The 17,818-nt window shown below is 40.3% G+C and overlaps 1 long non-coding RNA gene across 2 annotated transcripts in view; it reads right to left on the bottom strand.

Moving 5' to 3' along the window:
* Positions 1-17,818, bottom strand: part of LOC113884994 — a 119,625-nt gene that overhangs the window by 30,422 nt on the left and 71,385 nt on the right. The window contains exons 3-4 of one of the 2 annotated variants that reach the window (XR_003509090.1): positions 3,123-3,195; positions 1,812-1,851 (exon numbers count right to left, since the gene is read on the bottom strand). This is a non-coding gene — a long non-coding RNA (uncharacterized LOC113884994). Of the gene's footprint in view, positions 1-1,811; positions 1,852-3,122; positions 3,196-17,818 lie in introns of those variants that run through there. The other variant, XR_003509089.1, reaches the window with a different exon arrangement.

The following is a 17,818-nucleotide window of genomic DNA, read 5'->3' on the forward strand; positions in this document are numbered from 1 at the left end:
TAACCAGGAACTGTTGAAAACTATGGTGAAAAACATTAACATGAAGATCTATGGACCAATGAGTCAGATTTTAGAGACACTAAGTGTCCACATTTTAAAAGACAGCAGTGTTTACACTGAGAAATATTATTTCTCTCCCCTGTCATATAAAGATAGCATACGATCCTCTCACACCTTGTCAAGAGTACACACAACTGTGACAGATCACAAGTACAAGGGTGATGGATGGGATGTGGAAGAATCTTTGGATGTGTGTGCACGTGTGTGTGCTTCTGCTATGTACGGTACCCTCAGTGTATCAAACAATACATCTATAGAAAAACACAAGAAAAGACGAAAGCCATAACGATAACAAAGTGTCATCTATTAGAGAAAACAACAACACAAGACCTGGAGCAAAAACCATTAGAATAAAGAGGTAATGTAGAAACACAATTTTTATAGCCACATCAGCCTATGACACAGCAAACAGATGCTCCCAAGTATAATAAAGCATCTGAGAATGTAACTTTAAAATAATACTATATATTTGCATAGTAATAGATGTATATGTATATATGTACATATATATGCAAATATATATATGTAGATCTTTATAATCTTCCCAGGGACGGGATCCAGGGTGTGGTTTTGTACCAGCTGGTCCCTGTGTTTTTAGGACAAAAAGCAGTAGAGCATGAAGGGTAAGGTGCTCTGGACTTAAATAGACACTTTAGTCCTCAGCTCTTTGATTCACTTAAGATGAAGGCTTCCAGATGACATGTTCAAAATAGGCAAACCCATTGAGACTGAAAGTATATTAATGGTTGCCAGGGTGACAAGGGAGTGGGGGTGACTGCTCACGGGTATGAGATTTCTTGAGGTGATGAAAATGTTCTAAAACTGCACAGTCATTATGGTTGCATATTCTTATTAATATATACCGATACCATTAAATTGTGTACTTTAAAAGGGCGAGTCTAGCATGTGGATTGCATCTTAAGAAAGCTATTATTCCTTGATCACTGACATATATACACTACCACGTGTAAAATAGCTAGCTAGTGGGAAGCTGCTGTATAGCCTAGAGAGCTCAGCTGGGTGCTCTGTGATGACTTAGACGAGTGAGATGGGGGATGGGAGAGAGGTGTAAGAGGGAGGGGATATATACATATACATATATTACTTCATTGTACAGCAGAGACTGGGCTTCCCAGGTAGAGCTAGTGGACCAGCACTCAGGCCCCTCCCCTGACAGAGGAAGGGAGTTGCCTCATGAACGGTTCAGACCGGCATGACAAAACCTCACTGGTTTCTGTAACAGAGGTTTCTACTGGGTTGTAGCACTGATCCACTCTGTGGATGCCCTTTCTATAGGGGTGGGAGAGAGAAAAGAAAAGGGCAACACTTCCTAGGCTCCGGTGACAAACTTTTCACTTCCACTTCTCAGACCATGGAGTTACCGACAGAGCTTCCGGGAAGGTTATTTAAACTCCAGGGCTCATTGGTATTGCTAGATGTCTGCCCGTGGTAGCACAGCCTTGCTCCAAGATCAGTTCCCCTACCAGAGAGATTGGTGAGAGTCTAGCCCACAGGCCTGATGCTGCTCTCTCTTATGGCACTTTTATTTAACTGTCTAATTCCACTCAGCAAGCTGAATTAACTTCCCAACATGCCCATCCACTAAATGTGCCTATGTATACATAAATCCCACTTGGGTGTCCCAGGAAGTGCTAGTGGTAAAGAACGTGCCCCAATGCAGGAGACATAATAGACATGGGTTCAACCCCTGGATTGGGAAGATCCCCTGAAGGAGGGCATGGCAACCCACTCCAGTATTCTTGCCTGGAGAATCCCCAGGGACAGAGGAGTCTGGAGGGTCAGAAATGAAGAAAATCTCAATAAATTAAATAACAGAAATTCAATAGACCACATTCCCTAGCCACAGTGCAGTAAAGCTAAAAGCAATTTACTTAAATTATAACCATAAAACACCTAACCATTTGGAATTCTTTTAAGTCTCCTAATAACCATGAGATCAAAGAGGAAATCAATAATACAAAAATATATCATTTAGAAAATAATGGGAATACAAATACGTATCAAATCATGAAATGAGGCCAAGCAGAATTTAGAAATAAATTTATAAACTTCAATTGTTTAAATAAAAATGAAAAACACAGGCTAAGCTATAAAGGAAAGATATCTGAGAAAAAAAAAAATGGTCCCAAGAAAGGAAGTAATGAAGTTAAGAGCAAAAAGAATATCATCTTCCTTATAATGAGTACCTACAATGTGTCAGGTTCTTTTCCATTTTCTAATCTCTCCAAAATTACAAACAGGTATCCTTAGGGGATTGGTTCCAGGACGTGGGTACCAAAATCCTCCAGTGCTCAAGTCCCTTGTATAAAATGGCTCAGTATTTGCATATCACCTATACACATCCTTTTATATACTTAAATCATTTCTATTTTACTTATAATATCTAATATAATATAAATGTTATATAAATAGTTGCTGGCACATGGCAAATTCAAAGTTTTGTTTTTATTGGAATTTCTGGAGTTTTTTAAAATATTTTTGATCAGAGTTTGGTTGAATCCACAGATGTGGAACCCACAGATACAAGAAGGCAGATTTTTATTATTATTTCAATTTGCAAATGAGGCTACTGAATATCATAGAAGATGAGGAATTTGTCTGAGGCTTCACAGCTCTTAAGTTGTGAAAGGAATCAAGCTCGGGTCTGTCTGACTCCAAACATTGCCCTGTTTCTACTATATTCCATCCACTGATATGCACTTTCTTTAACATATCTCATTCATACAAACATACATTTAAAAAGAGACTACACGCTGGGTCATTGAAAAAAAATTATATAATGGATAAGCCTCAGAAAGACTTAATGGACAAAAAAGATAACAATATATCATATCAGATGCAGGGATTTTAAAATCAAAGCTATAGTCTATACAAATACATAATACTAGGCTTTCTATCAGATAGGAAAAAATTAAAAGTTTAACGATATACTTTTTTGGCTAAGACTGGGGAAACTGGTACTCTCTCTCTCTTTTGCGCCTTCATTGCTGGAAGAAATGCAAAAATGGTAAACCAATGGAGGGAAATTTAGCAATACATACCAAAATGCCATATTTATCCACCTTTTAACCAGTCCAGCAATCTCACTTGTATAAACTTATCCTGAAGATACACCTACAACAACACAAAAATACACAATCATAATGTTATTCATTGTTTGTAATGGCAAATTATTGGCAATTACTTAAATGCCCAAGCATAGGAAGTTGGTTAATACTATGGAAAATGCACAGAGAGAAATACTATGCAGCTGGACAAAAGAATTGGGAAGACCTTTATTAACTTACATGGAATGATTTCCAGGATGTATTGTTAAATTAAAAAAACAAGATGCAAAAGATTTTATATGATTCAGTATCTTTTTGTGTAAGAAATGAGGGAAAATCACAAAACATACATAAATCTGAAATTTGGGGGAGAAAATCACCAAAAAGATGAATCATAAAGCAGTGAAACTTGTTACTTACAAGTGATAGTGGAATGCAGTAGAAAGGCTAAAGGAAGGGCAAACATCATTGAGTATCAGTACAAACTCGTCATTTCAAATATAAAAATACATATATTTCTTAGTGTGAGTGTGTGCTCAATCGAGTACAATCCTTTGCAATCTCATGGACTGTAGCCCACCAGGTTCCTCTGTCTATGGGATTTTCTAAGCAAGAATATTGGAGTGGTTTGCCATTTCCTTCTCCAGTGTTTCCTGGTACTGTCTGCTAAGAAGACCTAAAAGCGATCCACACATCTAGTGGCCAGATATTGGTTTAAATGCCAACCTTGCTTTGAAGGGGTTCCCATTGGCTAAATCTGGGATAATTTGAGCATCAGAATAAATAAGAACCATACTGGATAATAATCTACTGTTTTAAACTGGAATTATGAGTCCATACTGATAGTATAGATAACTAGAGAGATAGTGAATATTAAGTAGAAGGCTTCCCTGGTGGCTCAGTGGAAAAAAAAGTGCACACCAATGCAGGAGACATGGGTTCGATCCCTGATCTGGGAGAATCCCATGTGCCATGGAGCAACTAAGCCTGTGCCCCACTACTATTGAACCGGTGCTTAGAGGCCATGCTCCACAGCAGAAGCCACCGAAATGTGAAGCCAGCACACTGCAGCTAGAGAAGAGCCCCCACTCGCCACAACCAGAGAAAAGCCCACACGGCAATGAAGACTCAGCACAGCCAAATCAATAAACTTTGAAAATTGTTCAGTAGGTAGGTAGTCGGTAGATATATCTATATCTATCTATATATATGGGGATTCCCTTGTAGCTCAGATGGTAAAGAATCTGCCCGCAATGCAGGAGAATTAGGTTCGATCCCGAGATTGGGAGGATTCCCTGGAGAAGGAAATGGCAACCCACTCCAGTATTCTTGCCTGGAGAATTTTATGGATGGAGGAGCCTGGCAGGTTACAGTCCATGGGGTTGCAAGGAGTCAGACACGACTGAGTGACTTTCACTTTATATATATATATTCAGGAATATATTATGATTAGACTAAGGATGGGTTAAGGACTTTCCTCTTTTTTCTCGTTCTCATTCACTTTGGACAATTCTCTTAAAGTGAAACACAATACTGCATATTCTTATTCTCATCTTCATCTTTGACCAGATAAATCTCTTCCCCTGCTGACACTTTTATATGTTGTTTTATTGTACAGTTTTATTTTGAGGTTGGTAACAAATGAGAATTTTTCTTCCCAGTTGACAAGTGTTAAAAAGAGAGAGAGAGAGAAACTAGAAGTGCTCGCCCAGGATTAGGCACGGGAGAGGGCAGCCTGGTGGGGATGTTGCACTGGGGCAGCCAGTGGTTTCCTGGAGACCTCCAGACTGCAGCGGTGGCACGGAGTAGGATGTGAGCCCAAGGCTAGAGGAGACCCCGGGTCTTTGCAAGCAGCCCTTCTGTCGGTAGGGGTTTACCACTTCCTGGACGGTACCCAGGTTCATAGGGGGTCCCGTTGAGTAAGGCAGACCCCAGAGCTCAGCCATTCAGCTATCATTCTGACCCACAGACCATCCTCTCTCTTCTCCCTAACAAAGCCCTACAATGATAATTATAATGATTTTTTCCCCCACTCTTCCTGGACTCATTTCCATTTAGTTAAAAATGCACTTCCCCAATGATTCATTTATCAGCCTGCTTCTGCATTTAATCATGCCTTCCCCATCACCCCTCCCAATGACGTGAAATTGTTATCCAGCAGCCAGACCTCTCATACTCCCAAATGATTGCATGGCCCTCACTCCATCTCCTTAAGTTATAGCATTAATTAAACTGTGCTTTAATTAAGTAAGCCCTACCCTCCTCTTATAACAGTCCCATTCAGGCAATTTCCTTCAGGTAATTTCCTTCATTTCGATATTATGACTCACGCCTACTGGGGTTAGAGGCATATATGTACGGGCACAGGATGAGATTTTATGTTGTCTTTGGATGTTGATTAATTACCTTGGCAACCTGTGTAATTTCTACAGCTCTATAAAACCTCGATCCTTATTTTCTTCCTCCCAAAACTCTTCTTCTGGGGAAATAGAAAAGCAAGGCCTTCTGCCGTGTTCCACCTGAAATGCAATCAGCACACAAACCTCCAGACCTAGGGAAGAATTGATATTTACAGCTCTTGCTACTGTGGACATCGGAAAACATGACAGACTGGAGAGTACCAGTTCTGAGTGCATACAGGAAGCACCATATTGTGGAATTCCTCAGATCCCTATTAAGTTACAGAAAATATGAAGCTATCAGTATAATTCTGCCCTGTGTCAGCACTGCAAACAGGAAGTGCTGGTATATATTTCAGACCTGAGTGTCCTAAACCAACACCATCAGGAGACTCTCTTGCTCTGAGCTTCCTATCTCTGGAGGTTAATAGGGTGGATCCCAGGCCCCAGTTAAATCCCTGCCTCACAACTAGGAGTCCAGCTGGGCATTTCTGCCCCAGTTTATTGGAGACGCACTCCAGTAACTCTAGGGCACAAGAGGACCAACCATCCTGGTTTAGCTGGGACTGAGGGGTTTTCTAGGACCTGGGACTTTCAGTACAAGAACTAGGAGAGTCCCAGGTAAGGTGGCACAGTGGGTTACCCTGAGGGCAGGTCCCTAAGGAAAGGAGATGTGTTCTAAGTGACTGTCTCCAAAGCAGCCAAGTAGCTTCAGCTAAATTTGAATGGTTATCCACACTGAAATATATTAAACCATTAAGAACTTTGATCCTATAGTTGGACCCCAATTACAGAAAATTGTTTTTTTTTTTTTTTCCATTTGAAGAATGGGTATTCCTGAAACAAATAGCATCATCCCTTTTCTCAGTGGCCAGCCCATTCTGACTGAAGGACAGGCAGTAATGAGGTAAGATACCTGTTCCTGGTACCCCAGAGGAGAATGGAAAGGTTTACATGAGAGTTGAGAGGGTCTATATTTGAGGTTAGGGGGACAACACAGAGCTCTAAATCCAGGAGGATCCAGCTGCGCTGATCAAAAAACAGACTTAGAATCCAAGATGACCACACTGGACCTACAAATCTCAAATTTAATTATAAAGAATTACTATGGGTACTTGTTATGTAATAATAGTAACAACCAGCATATATGAAGCCTGACTGGGTTTCCCTGGTGGTGCAGTAAAAGAATCCACCTGCCAACCAGGAGACCCACGTTTGATCCCTGAGTCAGGAAGATCCTCTGGGGTGGGAAGTGGCAACCTACTCCAGCATTCTTGCCTGGGAAATCCCATGGACAGTGGAGCCTGGTGGAACTATGGTCCATGGTGTCACAAAAGAGATGGACACGACTTATCGACTAAACACCAACAAATGGCAGCCTGATTATGTACCTAGAACTGTTCCAGGCACTTTCATGGATTTACTCATTCAATCCTCTCTATGAGGTGAATATTAAGGTTATTATCACCATTTGACACATGAGACAGAGGAAGGTTAAGCAAATTTCCCCCCAGATCACACAAATATTAAGTGAAGGGACAGGTCATCACCAAAGCTGGTATTGTTAGTCATTGTTATGCTCTTTCTCATGGGCTATTCTCCTGGTGTTAAAATACACAAGGGTCCATCCTTATGTAATGAATTTGAGGTGAGATCCAGGGATTTGCATTTAAACAATAGCTTAAATGATTCTGATGCAGGGAGAGGCAGTATCTCAGGGATCTAAGTACATCTTCAACCCAACAGGTATGCAAGAGCCCAGGACTCAACACAGGACATTCTGGGTTTCTAGCAGCAGTTCCCAGAGAAGGCAATGGCACCCCACTCCAGTACTCTTGCCTGGAAAATCCCATGGACAGAGGAGCCTGGTAGGCTGCAGTCCGTGGGGTCGCTAAGAGTTGGACACGACTGAGCGACTTCACTTTCACTTTTCACTTTCCTGCATTGGAGAAGGAAATGACATCCCACTCCAGTGTTCTTGCCTGGAGAACCTCAGGGAGAGTGGAGCCTGATGGGCTGCCGTCTATGGGGTCGCACAGAGTCGGACACGACTGAAGCGACTTAGCAGCAGCAGCAGCAGTTCCAGTTCTGAACCCCACAGCTGATCTGCCCACTCTGGTGATAGACATTTCTATCACTTTCAAGCCTGACGTGTGCATGGGGGCATGATTACAGTGAATGATTTCAGCTAGGGCTGGCAGAGGCAGGGCTCACAGCTTCGTTCTGCAGGCCATCTTCATTTTGCTTGGGGAGAAGAAATTTTGAGGCCATCACGCTAAGCTGCACTGCTGAGTGTGAGCTGCCCAACTGCCTAAAGTGACCCCAGATCATGACTTTCAACCCTTGGAGAGGATGTGGTTGTCTGAGCTGAAAAGTGGTGGTGACATGCATGAACTGTCTGAATCCTAAGAAAAAAATGTTGGCACGCTTGGCATGGTTTCCAGTGAAACAAAGAACCCAGCCTCAAAGCCTACTGGTTAGGCCAGATTACGTGGTCTGAACAGTCCTATCTGGGAGGAAAAAAAAAAAAAAAAACCCACAAAACTGTGAGACAGGCTTTCTATCTTCCTGGGAAGATCTAAAGGTCTCAGGAAAATGGACGCTCTGCTTCTTGCTTTAAACAAAGGATTCTCACCCCCCTGCGTCTTCCCCAGCATCAGCATTTGCAAGTCATGAAGAGCACACTTGAGGCCACTGTGGTTTTACTGATCCATCTTGGTACTCTGGCTGTGTATGTGTGTGTGTGTGTGTGTGTGTGTAAGACAGACAGAAAAGTACACTAGCTTGAGCAAAGCCCTCATTTGCTATGGATATTGCTAGAAGTACAACTCGAAGCCTGTTTTCTTCCCCAGCAGTCACCACAGTATATGTTTCAGCTCCTCTTTACTATGCCTGTGTTCTGGAAGCTGAATGTCTCCAGTTGAGGAGAGCAGAGCTTGTTATTTTCCCCCAGTCGACTCTTGAGCAATAACCTTAAAGAACTGATGGAAATCATATTGGCTTTTGTTTCTTTTCTCCTACCCTTGCTAATGGAGATTTTTAGAGAACATGGCCACCCCCAGACAGACTGCTGCTCCTGATCAAAACTCCCCAGATCCTCTGGGCAGGGTGTGCACCTGCCAGCCAGCCGTTCGTAGAAAGTGAGAAAATGAAGCAGAATTAGCATCATATCCACATTCTTTTTTCTCCTAACAGGCTCGGCAGCTGGCTCTTCCCGCTGGGCAATTTTTTCCCTTTTTCTTTGTGATTTGCCAAAGGAAAAAAAAAAAAAGACAGAAAGAAAAGGAAGAACAATTAGGAACATCATTTTAAGGTGTGTGCACCGGGTGGAGCCCTTTTAAGTGACATTCAGAAGCCCTGGATATCCACAATTCCCTGTGCCCCAGGCTGGTCTGGCCCAGATTTCTTGTTTCAATGACATCCGTCCTTCAGCTTCTTCATTGTGTTCTGGTCTCTTCTCAAATGACAATACCCAGGGGATAAAACACTGCTCTTCTTTTTTCTCTTTGTCTTTATTTTAAGAGCAATTCCCTTAGTCCTTTTTTTTAGCCATGGAAAGGAACTCCTGTTCTCATCAATGGCTCTGTTGGACGAAGGCTAACCACAGGCAGCTATGTAGACAAATCTCAAAGCTGGCAGTCTGAAATATTTTACCCATTATAGGTAAAAGTGAAAGTGTTAGTCGCTCAGCTGTGCCTGACTCTGCAACCATATGAACTGTAGCCCACCAGACTCCTCTACCCATAGGATTTTCCAGGCAAGAGTGGTTTTTCAGGCAAGAATACTGGAGTGGTTGCTATTTTCTTCTCCAGGGGATCTTCCTGACCCAGGAATTGAACCTGGTCTCCTGTACTGCAGGCAGATTCCTTACCATCTAAGCCACCAGGGAAGCCCCAACTAAAAATACTATTCTGAGAAAATCTGAACTTTCATACAAATTATGAAAATGTTTAAAGAGATTCTTAACAAAAAGAATCCTCCGAAGATTGATTCTTGTAGGTAACTGCTTACAGATCATTTACTATCATTAAAGATTGGTGGAAAATTCACTGGAGAGGAAAAATTAACTTGGAGTGAAATTTAAAGTCAATCTGTCTGAACCACTAAAAAAAAAATTAAATCTCTCAGAAATGTAAATAAACCTTTGGGTTATAATAAAAACCTATGCTGAAATAGCATTTTGTATACAAATTTTAAGCCATATTTTTGTTTTTTAAAAGCTTGATTCTAACGGAATTTGATTAATCAAATGATTAAATCAAAGGCTCATTTGTAAGTACAAGGAACAAACTAGTGTGACCATCTTATTACTTTCAAATGAAGACGTAAATGCAAATTAGCTCATTATCAGGCGGAAGGAGAAAAGAATGTTCTCTGTTTAGAAAAAGGCAGCTACAGAAAGAACCATGCAAGTGTTCCATTTTTTTTTCTCCTAAACTCCTTGATAATCTAATAAATGAAAAATAATACTTGATTGTTCTAATATGTATTTCTCCATCCATGACAGAAAGAGATTTTTCATGTGTTTGTAGTCCTTCAGATTTTCCCCTTGTCAGTAGTCTTAAATTATTATTATAGTTGTCTTTTTAAACTTGTTTATAGGAGTAATTTCTATGCTGTCCAGTACAGTAGTTACAAACCACATGTGTGTGGTTAATTTGAATTGAGATATGCTTGGACTTCCCTAGTGGCTCAGACGGTAAAGCGTCTGCCTACAATGCAGGAGACCTAGGTTCAATCCCTGGGTCGGGAAGATCTCCTGGAGAAGGAAATGGCAACCCACTCCAGTATTCTCGCCTGGAAAATTCCATGGACGGAGAAGCCTGGTAGGCTACAGTCCCTGGGGTAGCAGAGTCGGACACGACTGAGCGACTTCACTTTCACTAAGTGTAAAATAGACACTGGGTTTCAAAAACCTAGGATAAAAACACCCCAGATCTGAACAAAGTGAAAAACACCAAAACAGAGAAAAAGATCCAAGTATATACTGTCTATAAGAGATTCTCTTTAGATTTAAGGACACACACGGGTTAATAATGAAAGGATAGAAAAAGGTATTGAGTACATGTTAACCAAAGAGAGCAGGGGTATTCATACTTCAACAAATAGAATATATCAGAAACTGTCACAAGAGACAAAGAAGGACATTATATAATGACAAAAGGGTCAGTTCACCAGGAAGAGATAACAATTATAAATGTATACATATACATATATATATATATATATGTCTATATCAGAGCACTCAAATATAGGAAGCAAACACTGACAGAACTGAAGGGAGAGAAAGGCAGCAGCACAAAAATAGAAGGGTCTTTCAACACCCCCTTCCCATAATGTATAAAACATTCATACAGAAGATCAATAAGGAAATAGAGAACAACACTATACTGAGTAGACCTAACAGACATATATAGAAAAAGCAATCCTAAAATTCATATGAAATCATAAAAGACCTCAAATAGCCAAAACAACCCCGAAAAAGAAGGACAAAGCTGGAATCCTAATGCTTCCTGACTTCAAAATATATTACAGAGCTACAGTAATCAGAGCATATGGTACTAACATAAAATAGATATATAGAACAATGAAACAGAATAGACAGCCCAGAGATAAACCCATACATACATGATCAAATGATCTTCAACAAGGATACAAAGACAATATAATGAGGAAAGGATAATCTCTTCAACAAATGGTATTGGGAAAACTGAATGTCCACATGTAGAAGAATGAAAGTGGATCCTTAGACCATACCAAAAATCAACTCAACATGGATTAAGAACTTAAACATAAGACCTGAAGCTATGAAACTCCTAAAAGAAAACAAAGGGATACATTTTCCTAATACTGTTCTTTGGAATGATTCTTTGATATGGCAACAAAACCAGAGAGAGAGAGAGAGAAACAGAGAGATACAGGGAAAGGAGGGAGGCAGAGAGAGAGGCTACACCAGACTGAAAACTTCTGTACAGCAAAGGAAACAATCAACAGGAGGAAAATGCAAGGCAACCTACAGGATGAGGGAAAAGTACTTGCAAATCATATACCAGATCAGGGGTTACTAGTCAAAATACAGAAGGAATTTCTTCAGTTCAATAGCAAAAAACAAATAAGCTGACTTTAAAAGTGGGCAAAAGACTTGGTTAGACATTTCTCCAAAGAAGACATACAAATGACCAACAGGTATGTGAAAAGATGCTTAACATCACTAATCATCAGGGAAATGTAAATGACAACCATAAGAGATATCACCACACATTGGTTAAAATGTCCATTGATCCAAACAAATAAACACGCAAACTCAACCTGAGAATAACAAGTGTTTGGAAATTGGAACTCCTGTGCACTGTCGCTGGGAATGTAAGTTGGTACAACCACTAGGGAAAACAACATGAAGATTCCTCAAAATATTAAATACAGACCTTCCATTTGATCCAGCAATCCCACCTCTGGGTATTTATAAAAAAAAATTGAAAACAGGATCTTGAAGAGATAGATATTTGCATTCCAGTGCTCATGGCAGAATTACCGTATTTAAGAGGTGGAAACAAGCTAAATGTCCATCGATAGAAGCAAACTGTTTGCTTTTAAATTAAACATTATTCAGCCTTTTAAAAAAGGGAACTCCTGTCATCTTACAGCATAGATGAATCCTGAGACCATTATGCTAAATGAAATAAGCCAGTCACAGAAGGACGAATACTGCATGATTCTATTTATATGAGGTAGCTAAAGTAGTCAAGTGAATTCTGGGAGATGGTGATGGACAAGGAGGTCTGGCGCGCTGCGATTCATGGGGTTGCAAAGAGTCGGACATGACTGAGCGGCTGAAGTGAACTGAACTGAAAGTAGTCAAACTCACAGAAGCAGAAAGAGGAATAGAAGTTGCCAGGGGCTGGAAGGAGAGGGAACTGAGGAGTTACTGCTCAATGAGTACAGCACTTCCATCATGCAAGATAAAATTTTTGATTGATGTAGTCAAATTTTTAAAGATCCCTTTAGGGCTTATGCTTTTAATATTATTGCCTGTATTTCACCCTTATAACAATATTCTATATTTTATCCCAATAGTCTTATATTTATTTTTTTCTCTTATTTAAACTTTATTCTGACTGGAATTGTGTGTGTGTGTATGTGATATGAGGTTTGCCTAAACTTTTTTTTTTTAGTTTTGAAGACCAGTTGTCCCTATATCATTTATTAAACAATGCAGCCTTTCCTCCATTAATTGTAAAACCATCTTTATACTAAATCAGATTTCTGTGGTATGCAGGGATGTATTTCTAAGCTCTTTATTTTCTATCACTGATCTATCTACTACCCCTATGCCACACTGCTTCAATTGTTATAGCTTTATAATATATCTTATCCCTTGTAAGAAACTCCCTGCCAACCCTCCTTGTTCTTTATTTTCAGTTGCTGTTAGAACTTTTCAGTTTCAAGGTTGGCTCCCCTGAAGCCCTGAAGAGGGTATGTGCTGAATAGTCAGGCAGCTGACTGTTATCTGGATCCTCCCCAAGTGAAAAATCAACTAATGATTTGTCTTTAAAGTCAAATCAGGCTGCTGTATAGAAACTTATCAGGACTAGGTTGCTGACAGCTCAGCGGGTGGGTGCCTGTTCCACCAGCTGCTGCAACCAAAAAAAAAAAAAAAAGTCAAATCAATAAAATGACAATAATGAACACATCTGTTCTACAAAGCGTGGAATGATATGATTATGATGCTGTTGATGGCATCTCTCATTTGCAAAGTAAATATAGAATAAAATGGAATTTTATCCATTTCATCACACTTGATTTCTACAGCAATTCTGTGTTGATAAGATATGAGTTATTATCCCCATTTCATAGTTGAGAAAATGGAACTCAGACAGACTGAGTAAAATCATGGAGTACAAATAGGATTCAGAAATGTTGACCCATTTCTTTTCCCAGTGCATTTTGAAACCTAGTAATAAAAATGTAAATGATTTCCATTGGAAAATACCATCATAACCCTCTTTGGTCACTTGAATAATATGACATACCACACTTCAACTCACAACTGTATTCCTGAATTCCCCCTTATGTTCAGTTCAATTCAATTAAATCCAGCAAACATTTGTTTTCTTCTCTTTTCCTAGTAACATCATTTTTCTTACAGAAGTGATACCTTGGAGATGTCCAGTCCTGAGGTTTTTACATTCTTATTATCTGATGCTTTGTTTGGCTTCGTGAAACACATCTGGGGCAACAGCAGCACTTACTTTATCCAAATATGCTTGATGTACCCAACTTTCTACCAGATGGGGAAGGAAGGAATGTTTCACATAAAAGAGCCTTAAAATACTAACGTTAAATTCACTACACTATATTAGTGCCAGCAACACTGTCATGCCCAAATTTCCAAGACCCCCAGAGTCACATGTTCAACTGCGCATAAAATACATCAGTCAGGCTTATATTTGACTATAAATAACAGAAAAATTGACTACAATGACGTAGGCAAATAGAGGTTGACTTTTTTTTTCCCCACATTCCAAGACATCCTGAGTCAGGCAGGCAGGTCTAGACAGACACTGAAAGATGCCATCAGGGCACCAGGCTGTCTACATCATTCTGCTCCACCTACTGGTCACAAGACGGCTGCTGCATCTACAGGCATCGTGTCCACACTCTAGAGGAAATACAAAGCATCGTTAGCCACTCCTTTGTTTGTGTTTATAAAAATAATCTTTCCTAGAAATTTCCTATAATTCCCTTTAGGTTTCAAGATTTCATAAGCCAGAGCTAGATAAACTGGCAGCTCTTCTCTGCAAGAAATGTAAAAATTGGGGAAATTGGGGCAGAGGTTTGTCATGACTGATTATGATCAGATACAATCCATCACCCGAGGCTGGACTCACAGCTTCTCTACACAAAACCAAGGTTTGTTTATAGTAATGCAGGTGACCCCACATGAATGTGGCCCCATGTTTAATTCATGTGGCCCCACAGGAATCAAACATTATGTGGTGATGGTAATAGAGACCCAAATTCAGAGAAAATGAGGAAAAGAAGGGAAGTAGCCCCACTGCCAAATGTGGGATGAGAAGGTTGCTTTTACCTATTCTTGAACCAAGTAAAATAGGGAAAAGATTTCAAAACTTTGGTTTGGTCAGTAAGAACAATTTTGGGCATGCCCATATTTTTTCTTTTTTTCTTTTTTTTTACATTTTACATTTTACATTTTTTACATTGGCTGTGTTGGGTGTTAGTTATGTCATGCAGGATCTTTTCAATGTGGTGCACAGACTCTCTAATTGTGGCCCACAGGCTCAGTAGTTACAGCATCATGACACTTAGCTGCACTGAGGCTCATGGGATCTTAGTTCCCCTACCAGGAATCAAACCCACGTCCCCTGTATTGCAAGGCAGATTCTCTACCACTGGACAACCAGGGCAGTTCCTATGTATGCCCATATTTTAAAAATAGATTTTACTGTCTGTAAAAAGCTTTGGAACCCTAAAATCTCACAAGGCACAGAGGACTACAATGGGGCTGTCCCAGACGGGATGCGTTCTGAAGAGCAATAGAGCTGGCCTAGGATGGCAGCGCCAGCCAACATCATGCTACCAAGAAGCGTATGATGATTCAAATTACTAAAATGTCTGGGAGTCACTTTCATTATCCTTACTGACAATTAATTTTAATGGCAAAATGAAATAATTAAGCAATAGGAAGTCTGGAGCACATAGCTCTCCAGTTACTGTTATGAAAGAAAATCAGTGGTGCAAAGAGAAATTTACCAAGTCTAGGGTCCGTCTAGTCAAGGCTATGGTTTTTCCTATGGTCATGTATGGATGTGAGAGTTGGACTGTGAAGAAGGCTGAGCGCCGAAGAATTGATGCTTTTGAACTGTGGTGTTGGAGAAGACTCTTGAGAGTCCCTTGCACTGCAAGGAGATCCAACCAGTCCATTCTGAAGGAGATCAGCGCTGGGATTTCTTTGGAAGGAATGATGCTAAAGCTGAAACTCCAGTACTTTGGCCACCTCATGGGAAGAGTTGACTCATTGGAAAAGACTCTGATGCTGGGAGGGATTGGGGGCAGGAGGAGAAGGGGATGACAGATGATGAGATGGCTGGATGGCATCGCTGACTCGATGGACGTGAGTCTGAGTGAACTCCGGGAGTTGGTGATGGACAGGGAGGCCTGGCGTGCTGCGATTCATGGGGTCACGAAGAATCGGACATGACTGAGCGACTAAACTGAACTGAACTGAACTGAGGGTTCTTTCATATGAACCAAGGTGGTGAGGAACTAAGACTACGGTGAGAAAAATGCTGAGTCACTGAATTCATTAGCCAAGTTAACGTTCCATATGGCATTCAAGCTATTGTTTTACAAATTATTTAGGATAATTAATAGAAAATGTGCTACAATAATGAGCAGTATTTTAGTAGCTTCTTTGCCAATATGCATTACAAAGAGCGCTCATTTAATACTCCCTTTTTTTTTGTTTGTTTGTTTCTGCTCCTTGAAAAGTATTTTGCCAGGAGCTTGTCTATATTTAACATCATCGCCTGTTGACTTTGTCAAAGTCAACGGGACTGTAATTTGCCTCTCAGTCACTGTCTTAGAGAACAGATTTCCACCAGTGTTTTTTCAACTGAGAAACAGTTACAATCTTGGTCAGACTATGCATTCTTGTGGTGGGGGACTGACTCCCATATTGCATGGAATTTTTATCATCCCTAGTCTCAGGACACTAAATGTCAATGTAATTTGGATGACCCCATACACTCCCATTCATTCCCAAATATCCCCTAAGAACACAGTTAAGCCACAAACTGAGTTCCAGGAGGTGTCTTAAATTTACAGAGTCCAAAGTAAGATGCTCAGTAGCCCAGATCATATATTGATTGGTAGTAGATGCAGTACTGGAACCCAGGACTAGAACTCTGACTCTGGGGAGCTTCACACAACAGGCTTTTTCTGACATCTGATAGAAAGTTAATGTTCTTTTTTGTGCATAACAGCTATTTAATAATATTTGCTGAATAACTGAGAATCCAATTTCATCAAAGCCAATGCTATTCATTAACGGGTAGTCATCTGTGAAAAATGGAATCCTTAATAAATAAATAAGGAAAGGTATTTTGCATTTGGGCTCTAGCCAAATATTAACTGCAGAGGCTTTGCATTGCCTACAGGGTCAGACAAAGAGCAAGAATAAGGTTGTTGTGTATAGAAGTTTGATGCCAAGGAAAAGTCAGTGATTCCATAAAGGAGGCAGCTAGGGGTCCAGAGAAACATTTTGTGCAATACCATGCATATGGACTCTGAGAAAAGGATTCAGAGATTTTCAGCAATACTTTCCCTGCTACCTTTTGCCAAATAAATTTTTATTTGTTAATATTTCACTTCCTTGACCTGGCCTTCCACCTTTATCATTAAAATGAACACTAAATACTTTCCTTCACTAAATACTAAACAGCATTCTTTTTGCCTTTGGGGATACCAGACCACTTTACCTACCTCCTGAGAAATGTGTATGCAGGTCAAGAAGCAACAGTTAGAACTGGAAATGGAACAACAGACTGCTTCCAAATCAGGAAAGGAGTATGTCAAGGCTGTATATTGTTGCTCTGCTTATTTAACTTATATGCAGACTACGTCATGAGAAATGCCAGGCTGGATGAAGCACAAGCTGGAATCAAGATTGCCGGGAGAAATATCAATAACCTCAGATACGCAGATGACACTACCCTTAGGGCAGAAAGGGAAGAAGAACTAAAGAGCCTCTTGATGAAAATGAAAGAAAAGAGTGAAATGTTGGCTTAAAGCTCAACATTCAGAAGACTAAGATCATGGCATCCAGTCCCATCACTTCATGGCAAATAGATGGGGAAACAATGGAAACAGTGAGAGACTTTATTTGGGGGGCTCCAAAATCACTGCAGATGGGGACTGCAGCCATGAAATTAAAAGATGCTTGCTCCTTGGAAGAAAAACTATGACAAACCTAGACAGTGTATTAAAAAGAAGAGATGTTACTTTGCCAACAAAGGTCCATCTAGTCAAAGCTATGATTTTTCCAGTAGTCATGTATGGATGTGAGAGTTGGACTATGAAGAAAGCTGAGTGCCGAAGAATTGACGCTTTTGACCTGTAGTGTTAGAGAAGACTCTTGAGAGTCCCTTGGACTGCAAAGAGATCCAACCAGTCCATCCTGAAGGAAATCAGTCCTGAATATTCATTGGAAGGACTGATGCTAAAGCTGAAACTCCAATACTTTGGCCACCTGATGCAAAGAACTGACTTATT

The sequence above is a fragment of the Bos indicus x Bos taurus genome, chromosome 27, assembly GCF_003369695.1.
Source record: "Bos indicus x Bos taurus breed Angus x Brahman F1 hybrid chromosome 27, Bos_hybrid_MaternalHap_v2.0, whole genome shotgun sequence".
NCBI lineage: Eukaryota > Metazoa > Chordata > Mammalia > Artiodactyla > Bovidae > Bos > Bos indicus x Bos taurus.